This window comes from Chiloscyllium plagiosum, chromosome 22 (genome assembly GCF_004010195.1).
Source record: "Chiloscyllium plagiosum isolate BGI_BamShark_2017 chromosome 22, ASM401019v2, whole genome shotgun sequence".
Classification (NCBI taxonomy): Eukaryota; Metazoa; Chordata; class Chondrichthyes; order Orectolobiformes; family Hemiscylliidae; genus Chiloscyllium; species Chiloscyllium plagiosum.
The window spans coordinates 52734292-52742833 of NC_057731.1; the positions used below are offsets into that span (position 1 = coordinate 52734292).

Genomic DNA, 8542 nt, shown 5'->3' on the forward strand with positions numbered 1-8542 from the left:
AAAGGCATTGTAGCGTTAATTTAATTTTGTACAACTGCATCGCAGTCTGACAGGCCTAAACATGAAAAAGGTTCAACCATTTCAAATGTTGTTATGTATAACTATACAGAGTTCTACAGCACAGAACAGGCCATTCGGTCCAACCAGACTATGCTGAGACATGCACAGAAAGTGCTGGAGAAACTCAGCAGGTCTGGCACTGTCTGTGGAGAGAGAAACAGTTAACGTTTTGAATCCGGTGACTCTTGTTCCGAACTCTTCCGAGGAAGAGTCATATTGAATCCGAAATGTTGACCCTGCTTTCGCTCTCCACAGACCTGCTGAGTTTCTTCAGAACTTTCTGTCCGACATCTGCAGGATTTTGATTTTATAATCTTTGACGATGTCCACATGATCATCCTCCCATCCAGTACCATAAAACTCCTTTAACAAACCCTTCCTTCCTGTATGTTTCTCCACCTTCCCTCAATATATACCTGAGCTGCTTCCTGCTGTAGTGAGTCAGATATTCAGGCAACTCTTCAGGTAGAGAACTTTCTCATGGATTTCCTGTTTCATTAATGCCGCCAGTCCCTCAAAGCTGAAAAACATTCTCTATACCTACCTGACTGATTCCTGGGATGGCAGGACTAATATGGCCTTCATAGCATGAGGATTTGAGTGTGGGAGTAAGGATGTCTCGCTGCAGTTATATGGGACCTTGGTGAGACCATACCTTGAGTACTGGGTGCAGTTTTGGTCTCCTAGTCTGAGGAAGGACGTTCCTGCTATTGAGAGAGACCATCAAAGGTTCACCAGCCTGATTCCCGGGATGGCAGCGCTGACAGATGAGGAAAGACTGGAATTCTCGCTTGTACTCATTGGAATTTAGAAGAATGAGAGAGGACCTGATAGAAACATATAAAATCCCGATGGAATTGAACAGGCTAGCTGTGGGAGGAATATTCACGATGTTGGGTAAGTCCAGAACGAGGGGCCGCAGTTTTAAGAATAAGGGGTAAGCTATTCAGAACTGAGATGGGGAAGAATTTCTTCACTCAGACAGCCATGAATCTGTGAAAGTTTCTCCCACAGGAAGCTGTTGGGGCCAGTTCATTCGATATATTCAGGAGGGAGCTGGGCGTAGTCCTTGTGGCTAAAGGGATCAAGGGCTATGTAGAGAAAGCGGGAGTGGGATACTGAGAGCGCATGATCAGCCAGGATCATATTGAATGATGGGACAGGCTGGAAGGGCCGAATGGCCTACTCCTGCACCTATTTTCTATGTATTTATATTTCTAAATATGAGCAGAGGTTGAGTCAGTTAGGATTTTATTCACTGGAGTGTAGAACAGTGAGAAGGGGGGATTCTCATAGAAACCTATAAGATTCCAATGGGACTGGACAGGATAGATGTGGGAAGAATATTCCCAATGCTGGGGAAGTCCAGAACTAGGGGCCACAGTTTAAGCAGGATGCAAGACGTTGTCCCTGATGGTGGGGAAGTCCAGAATCAGGGTCACAGTCTCAGGGTACGGGGTAAATCATTCAGGTCTGAGATGAGGAGACATGTCTTCACCCAGAGAGTGTGGAATTCTCGGCCACAGAAAGTGATCAAGGATAAAACGATGAATATTTTTGAGATGGAATTAGGGGAAAATCAGGAACACGCTGGATGATCATATTGAATGGTGGAGCAGGCTGGAAGAACCAATGGCATACTCCAGCCCCTTTTTACTACAACTCTATGTCTCCACCCGAAAAAACCCTTTCAGAATCTTAACACCCTCAATTGGGTTCACCCCTATTCACCAGACAAGAGATCCCCAGGCTGATGAGTCTTTCCTGATGGGGTCAGAAGCCACACAACATCAGGTTATAGACTCAGAGAGTCACAGAACTGTACAGTACAGAAACAGACCCTTTGGTCCAACTCGTCCATGCTGATCAGATATCCTAAACTAATCCAGTCTCATTTGCCAGCACTTGGCCCATATCCCTCTAAACCCTTCTTATTCATATACCCATCCAGATGGCTCTTAAATATTGTAATTGTACCACTGCCTCTGGCAGCTCATTCCATACATGCACCACCCTGTGTGTGAAAAATTGCCCCTGAGGTCTCTTTTAAATTTTTCCCTCTTACCCTAAACCTATGCCCTCTAGTTCTGGACTCCCCCACTCCAAGGAAAAGACCTTGTCTATTTATCCTATCCATGTCCCTCATGATTTTATAAACCTCTATAAGATCACCCCTCAGCCTCCAATGCTCCAGGGAAAACAGCCCCAGCCTGTTCAGCCTCTCCCTATAGCTCAAACTCTGGCAACGCCTTCTTCACTATCCTACCTACCTGCGGCTCCACTTTCAAGGAGCTATGAACCTGCACTCTAAGGTCACTCTGAAATCCTATTAAAGTACTTGCTTCGAGTGAAGTGTAATTGGTGCTATAATGTAGGGAGCACTTCATGCCACAAACATAACATGAAGGTGCTGGGGTTGGACTGAGGTGGACAGGGTCAGAAGTCACACACTACCAGGTTATAGTCCAACAGGTTTATTTGAAAACACTAGCTTTCAGAGTGCTGCATCTTCACTAGCAACTGATGAGGGAGTAGTGCTCCAAACGCTAATGATTTCAAATAAACCTGCTGGACTATGACCTGGTGTCATTTGACTTCTGACTTTGCCCACCCCAGTCTCTCCACATTGTGGCTTTCCTGATAGCTATTGCTCTTTGCTCTGAATTTCTCATATGCCAGGGTATTATGAGGTTCAATCTGATTCTGCGTTCATCTCAGTAGTGATTACTCAACCCTGAGCCATTTTCCAATCCCAACATTGTGCAATGTTATGGAGGTGGCCCTGTGTTGTTGGTGGTATTCCCTGCAATTACTGGCACTGACTGAGTGAGTCATCTCCCTGACTTCACTGGAAGTGGGGAGGACCCATGACTGGGAGAACCAGGAAGGTGAGTGATGGAACAATATCTGACCACATCCTTCTGTACCTCCACAAGGTTGGTCAATAGTCAATAAATTCCCTATAGTGTGGAAACAGGCCCTTCAGCCCAACAAGCCCACACCGACCCTTTGAAGAGTAACCCACCCAGACCCATTTCCCTCTGATGAATATACCTAACACTATGGGCAATTTATCATGGCCATTCACCTGGCCTGTGGGAGGAGACCACACAGGCACAGGGAGAATATGCAAACTCCACACAGGCAGTCACCTGAGGCTGGAATCGAACCTGGAACTCCGGTGCTGTGAGACGGCAATGCTAACCACTGAGTCACCGTGCCACCCCAAGCTTGCTTGAGGCTTGGTGAGATGGTTGATGCTGTGAACTTTTGTGACCGTCTCTGATGGCAAGCTCCCCCCTTCTGGTCCATGTGATGGTGCTGGCTTCTGATTTTAGTTTGTTCTTGTGTGAAGACATTGGGGTCGTTTGCTGCGTCCTCTCACGTCAGGTCGTGACCCATCCAGACAAGCCACTTACAAAACAGGACCAGACCCTTCGGCCCTCCAAGCCTGTGCCGATCACCATGCCTGAACTAAACTAAAAAACAAACCTTCTGCCCTTATTCAGTCCATATCCCTCTATTCCCTCCCTGTTCATGTAACCATCCAGATATCTCTGAAATGTCTCCAACATCCCTGCTTCCACACCCTCTTCTGGCAGTGCGGTCCCAAGCTCCAACACACTCTGCGTGAAAAACATCCCTCGCACATTTCCCTGAAACTTACCCCCTCTCACCTTGAACCCGTGCCCCCTTATTAGATTAGATTAGATTACATTATAGTGTGGAAACAGGCCCTTCGGCCCAACAAGTCCACACCGACCCGCCGAAGCGAAACCCACCCATACCCCTACATTTACCCCTTACCTAACACTACGGGCAATTTAGCATGGCCAATTCACCTGACCCTGCACATCTTTGGACTGTGGGAGGAAACCGGAGCACCCAGAGGAAACCCACGCAGACACGGGGAGAACGTGCAAACTCCACACAGTCAGTCGCCTGAGGCGGGAATTGAACCCGGGTCTCAGGCGCTGTGAGGCAGCAGTGCTAACCACTGTGCCACCGCGCCGCCCACTATAATTGAAACTTCAACCCTGCGTAAAAAGGCCTTGGACTATCCACTCTATCCATGCACCTTATGATTTTGTCGACCTCTATCAGGTCTCCTCTCAGTCGCCGTCTTCCCAGTGAAAACAATCCTAGTCTTTTTGACCTTTCCTCATAGCCAAGGCCCTCCATACCAGGCAACATCCTGGTGAACTCTCACCAAAGCTTCCACATCCTTCTAGTAGGTGGTGACCAAAACTGCACACAATATTCCAAATACGGGTGTAACAACGGTTTTAAGCAGCTGCACCGTGGTTAGCCAACTCTTGTACTCCATGCCCTGCCTGATGAAGGCACATACACCCAATGCCCTTCTTAATCGTGGACAGGATTTGTTACACTTCAGACTCAGCTCAACTGTGACTGTGAGATTCACGCTGAGGAGTAAGCTGGGTGGAGTCAGCTTCTCATCTGTTTCTCACATCCACCTTCTTGCCTGCTAGGACACAGCTGGTTCATGAAATCATCTGATCAAGGAATTTACTATCAGTTAAAAAAAGATTTACATTTCTTTATGTCACAACACCATTCGGCCTAACCAGTACACGCTACAGTTTAAGCTCATTTCAGCCTTCCTTCATCCTTCCCCCTCTAATTCCGTCAATTATCTGCCCAACCACCAGCACCTGCATATTCCCCACCAAACCCCAAGCACCTTCCTGACCTGGAATTAATCCACGGGCCCTTCACTGTTACTGGGTCCAAATCCTGGATCTCCCTTTGTAATGGTATTGTACATCTACCTACACCTCAGAGACTGCCGCGTTCAGTAAAGCAGCTTACCACCACCACCATCTCACAGCAGGTAGGGATGAGCAATGGCCTAGTGGTATTGTGACTGGACTGTTAATCCAGAGACCTAGTTCATGTTCTCAGCATGTGGGTTTGAATCCCACTGTAGCAGATGGTAGAATTTGAATTCAATCAAAATGAATAAATTTATTCAATGAGCTTTAAGGAAGGAAACTGCTGGTCTTGCCCACATGGGACTCCAGACCCACAGCAATGTGGTTGAGTTTTAACTGCCCCCTGGGCAATAAATGCTGGTCTAGCCAGTGACTCCCTCATCCTGTGGATGAAAAATTAAAAACAAAGACAGGCAGGCACTGTAGCAGCTATCCCAGCCAGCGATGTCCATATGCCATCAATACATTTTAACTTTCTCCCTTGTTTGATTTGGTTTATTATTGTCACTTGTACGTAGGTAGAGTGAAACGTTTTGTTTTCTGTGGAGTACAGACAGATCATACCACACAAAGTTCATAGATCAGAGCAAGGAATACAATGTTACAGCTGCAAAGGGAGTGCACATAAAGTGAGGTCAACATTAGATTTGAAATTTGAGCGTTCCATTCAGCAGTCTGTTAACAGCGAGGAAGAAGCTGTTCTTGAATCTGTTAGTAGGTGTGTTTAAGCCTCTGCCTGGTGGAAGAGGTTGGAAGAGATCGTAACCGGGATGGGAGGGGTCTTTGATGATGTCGGCTGCCTTCCCAAAGCAGCGAGGAGTACAGATGGATGGGGAGGTTGGCTTGCACGCTGGTCTGGGCTGTGTTTACAACTCTCTGCGGTGTCCCTTTATCTGTATCTGTGCTGATGAACTCACATTCACGTCAGATCCTGGGTTGAAGAGGTTTCCTTTGAAGTTTTTATTTGCTTTCCTAGTGACTATATTTGATTGGCCTCTAATTTTTCTTTCTGCATGAGCTCAGAGTGTTCTGGTGTTTAAGTTTAATCACTGTAGTAAGGTTAAAAAAAAGACATAATTTAGTTTACAGAAAGTTCCCATTAACAGCGTTGTGATACTGAGTGCTTTGTGTTGTGTTAATCCAAGGATTAGTGTTTGCCAAGACACCTGCTCTCTCTAGTGAATACAATCGGGGCCTTGGTTTGTGATTTGTTCAGGATGTGACACTGATGGTATTGCTGCACTCCCTCGGTACCGCACTGGAGTGTCAGCCTCGATTGTACACTCAGGTCCCAGTAAGAGTCTGCTCACCCTTGGACACCTCCCATTTGGACAATAATAGAGATGGGATTTCAGCTGTAGCTGCTGGAATTTCCCAATCAATCATTTATCCCGGATCATCCAGCCTTGGAGACCCAGACAGTACAGGATGTGTGTGTCAGTGCTGTCAGTTCACTGGCTCACTAATGCCCTTTAGGGGAGGAAACTGCTGTCCTTACCTGTTGTGACCTCCACGTGATTCCACACCCATAGCGATTAACCCTCTGGGTAATTAAGGATGGGAACAAATGCTTGCCTGGCCATTATTGTGTGAGTAGATAAAATATATACCTGTAACGCGACAGAAGCATTGCCATTACTTGTCGAGTCTGACCACCTTCTCCATCCTGCGGGTTACCATTGACCAGAAACTGAACTAGACTGGTCACATTAATGCTTCAATCCTGAGTAACTCACCTCCTGACTCCCCCAAAATCTGTTTGCCATCAACCAAACACAAGCCAGGAGTGTGATGGAATACTCCCCACCTGCCCTGGACGGGGGCAGCACCAACAACACTCAAGAAGCTCGACACCATCCAGGACAAAGCAGCCCCCGCTTTGTTGATAATCTAACCACCACTTTAAGCATTCAGTCCTGCCACTGTAACGCACAATGTAACGCATCTAGTTACATTCAGTCCTGCCACTGTAACGCACAATGTAACGCATCTAGTTACATTCAGTCCTGCCACTGTAACGCGTCTAGTAGCTCATACACATTGTGTATGAGCTACTAGACGCACGGCAACAATTCACCATTACTCCTTACACAGCACCTTCCAAACACACAGGTCCATCACTGTCTCTAAACTCTGCACCCCACACACCATCCTGATTTGGAACTAACTATATTGCGATTCCCTCACAGTTGGTGGGTCTACATCTTGGAACCTGATGATACTTACCCTGCACCAACTGCAACTGATCTAGAAAATGGCTAAGTATTCCTGAGGGCAATTAGGGATGAACTTTGTCAGAGATAAGCCCTTCCTGATGAAGGACTTATGCTCAAAACATCGATTCTACTGCTCCTTGGATGCTGCCTGACCTGCACCAGCGCCACACTCTCGACTCTGATCTCCAGCATCTGCAGTCCCCACTTTCACCTTGTTATGAAAAAATTGTTCAAATATAATTTTATTTGATGACTGTGGGCTTGTTACAGTTGGTACAGACCTAAATCTCACTGGAAAAGACCAGGAGAAAGATTGAGGGAATTCCTTATTTTAGTTTTGTCTTCCCTGTGATTCTCATTGGGGTCAGGTTGCAGATGTTTAATGGTCAAGACAGTTTTCTGCATGAGTGAAATTCAGTGAATAGTGTGTGTGGACCATAAACTCACAATGACCACAGTCTTGCCTTGGCCTTGTATGCTGGAGTTTCACCTTTTGTTTAAAAAGGTTGAAGTTACAAACCTTAGTCAGAGAGCGGTGTGGCTGTGGAGCGAGTACTGCATTGCTGGGGTAGGTTCTTGTATAATAAAGATCTTTCTCCCAATCCTGAGGTGGGAATGTGGTGATCTCATTTGTGCTGAATCTCAGGAGTCATCTGATTAGCTGTTCAGTCAGTGCTATTTTGGGATCTTGCTGTGTAAAACGACTACCATGCTGGTTTGTGTCACAACAGTAATCATAGAGTCCCCACAGTGTGGAAACAAGCCATTCAGTCCATCGAGTCCACACTGTCCCACTGAAGATCATCCCATCTGACCCACCCCTAGCGTATCCCCTGTAACCTGGCATTCCCCATGGCTAATCCACCTGACTTGCTCATCTTTGGACTGTAGGAGGAAACCAGAGCACCCGGAGGAAACCCACGCAGACACAGGGAGAATGTACAAACTCCACACAGACAGTCATCCGAGGCTGGAATCGAACCTGGGACCCTGACATTGTGAGGCAGCAGTGCTAACCACTGAGCCACTGTGCAATTCAAAACTGTTATGTGTTGCTGCAATAATGGTATAAAACAATATATTAATACAAGTCTTTGGCCTTCAAATGAATTTGCCTTTATCAGTCGAGGTGTAGAAGAACAGGGAGGTGGTTTGGAGTTGTGCACGGCTTTGGTGAGGCCACAGCTGGAGTATAGCTGGAGGCCACAGCAGTTCTGCTCCCCACACTATAGGAAGGATGGGATTGCACTGGACAGGGTACAGAGGAGCTTCACCAGAATGTTCCCTGGGATGGAGCAACTCCGAGATGGAGAGAGGCTGGGTAAGCTCGGGTTAGTTTCTTCGGAGTAGGGAAGGTTGAGGGGGGAGATCCAATAGAGGTGTGTAAGATTATGAGGGGCATGGACAGGGTGAATAGAAAGCTGCTTTTTCCTTAGCTGACAGGTTGATGTAAAAAAAGGGTGAGGGCGTCATTTTATGGTGAGGGGCAGGAGGTTTAGGGGGTTTTTGAAGAAAACGTATTTTCACCCA

At 46.7% G+C, this 8542-nt stretch overlaps 1 long non-coding RNA gene across 2 annotated transcripts in view; it reads left to right on the forward strand.

Annotated features, from left to right (window-relative positions):
* Nucleotides 1-7944, forward strand: part of LOC122561346 — a 31706-nt gene extending 23762 nt beyond the window's left edge. The window contains exon 3 of one of the 2 annotated variants that reach the window (XR_006314996.1): nt 7904-7944. This is a non-coding gene — a long non-coding RNA (uncharacterized LOC122561346). Of the gene's footprint in view, nt 1-7661; nt 7673-7903 lie in introns of those variants that run through there. The other variant, XR_006314997.1, reaches the window with a different exon arrangement.
* Nucleotides 7945-8542: the final 598 nt, after the last annotated feature.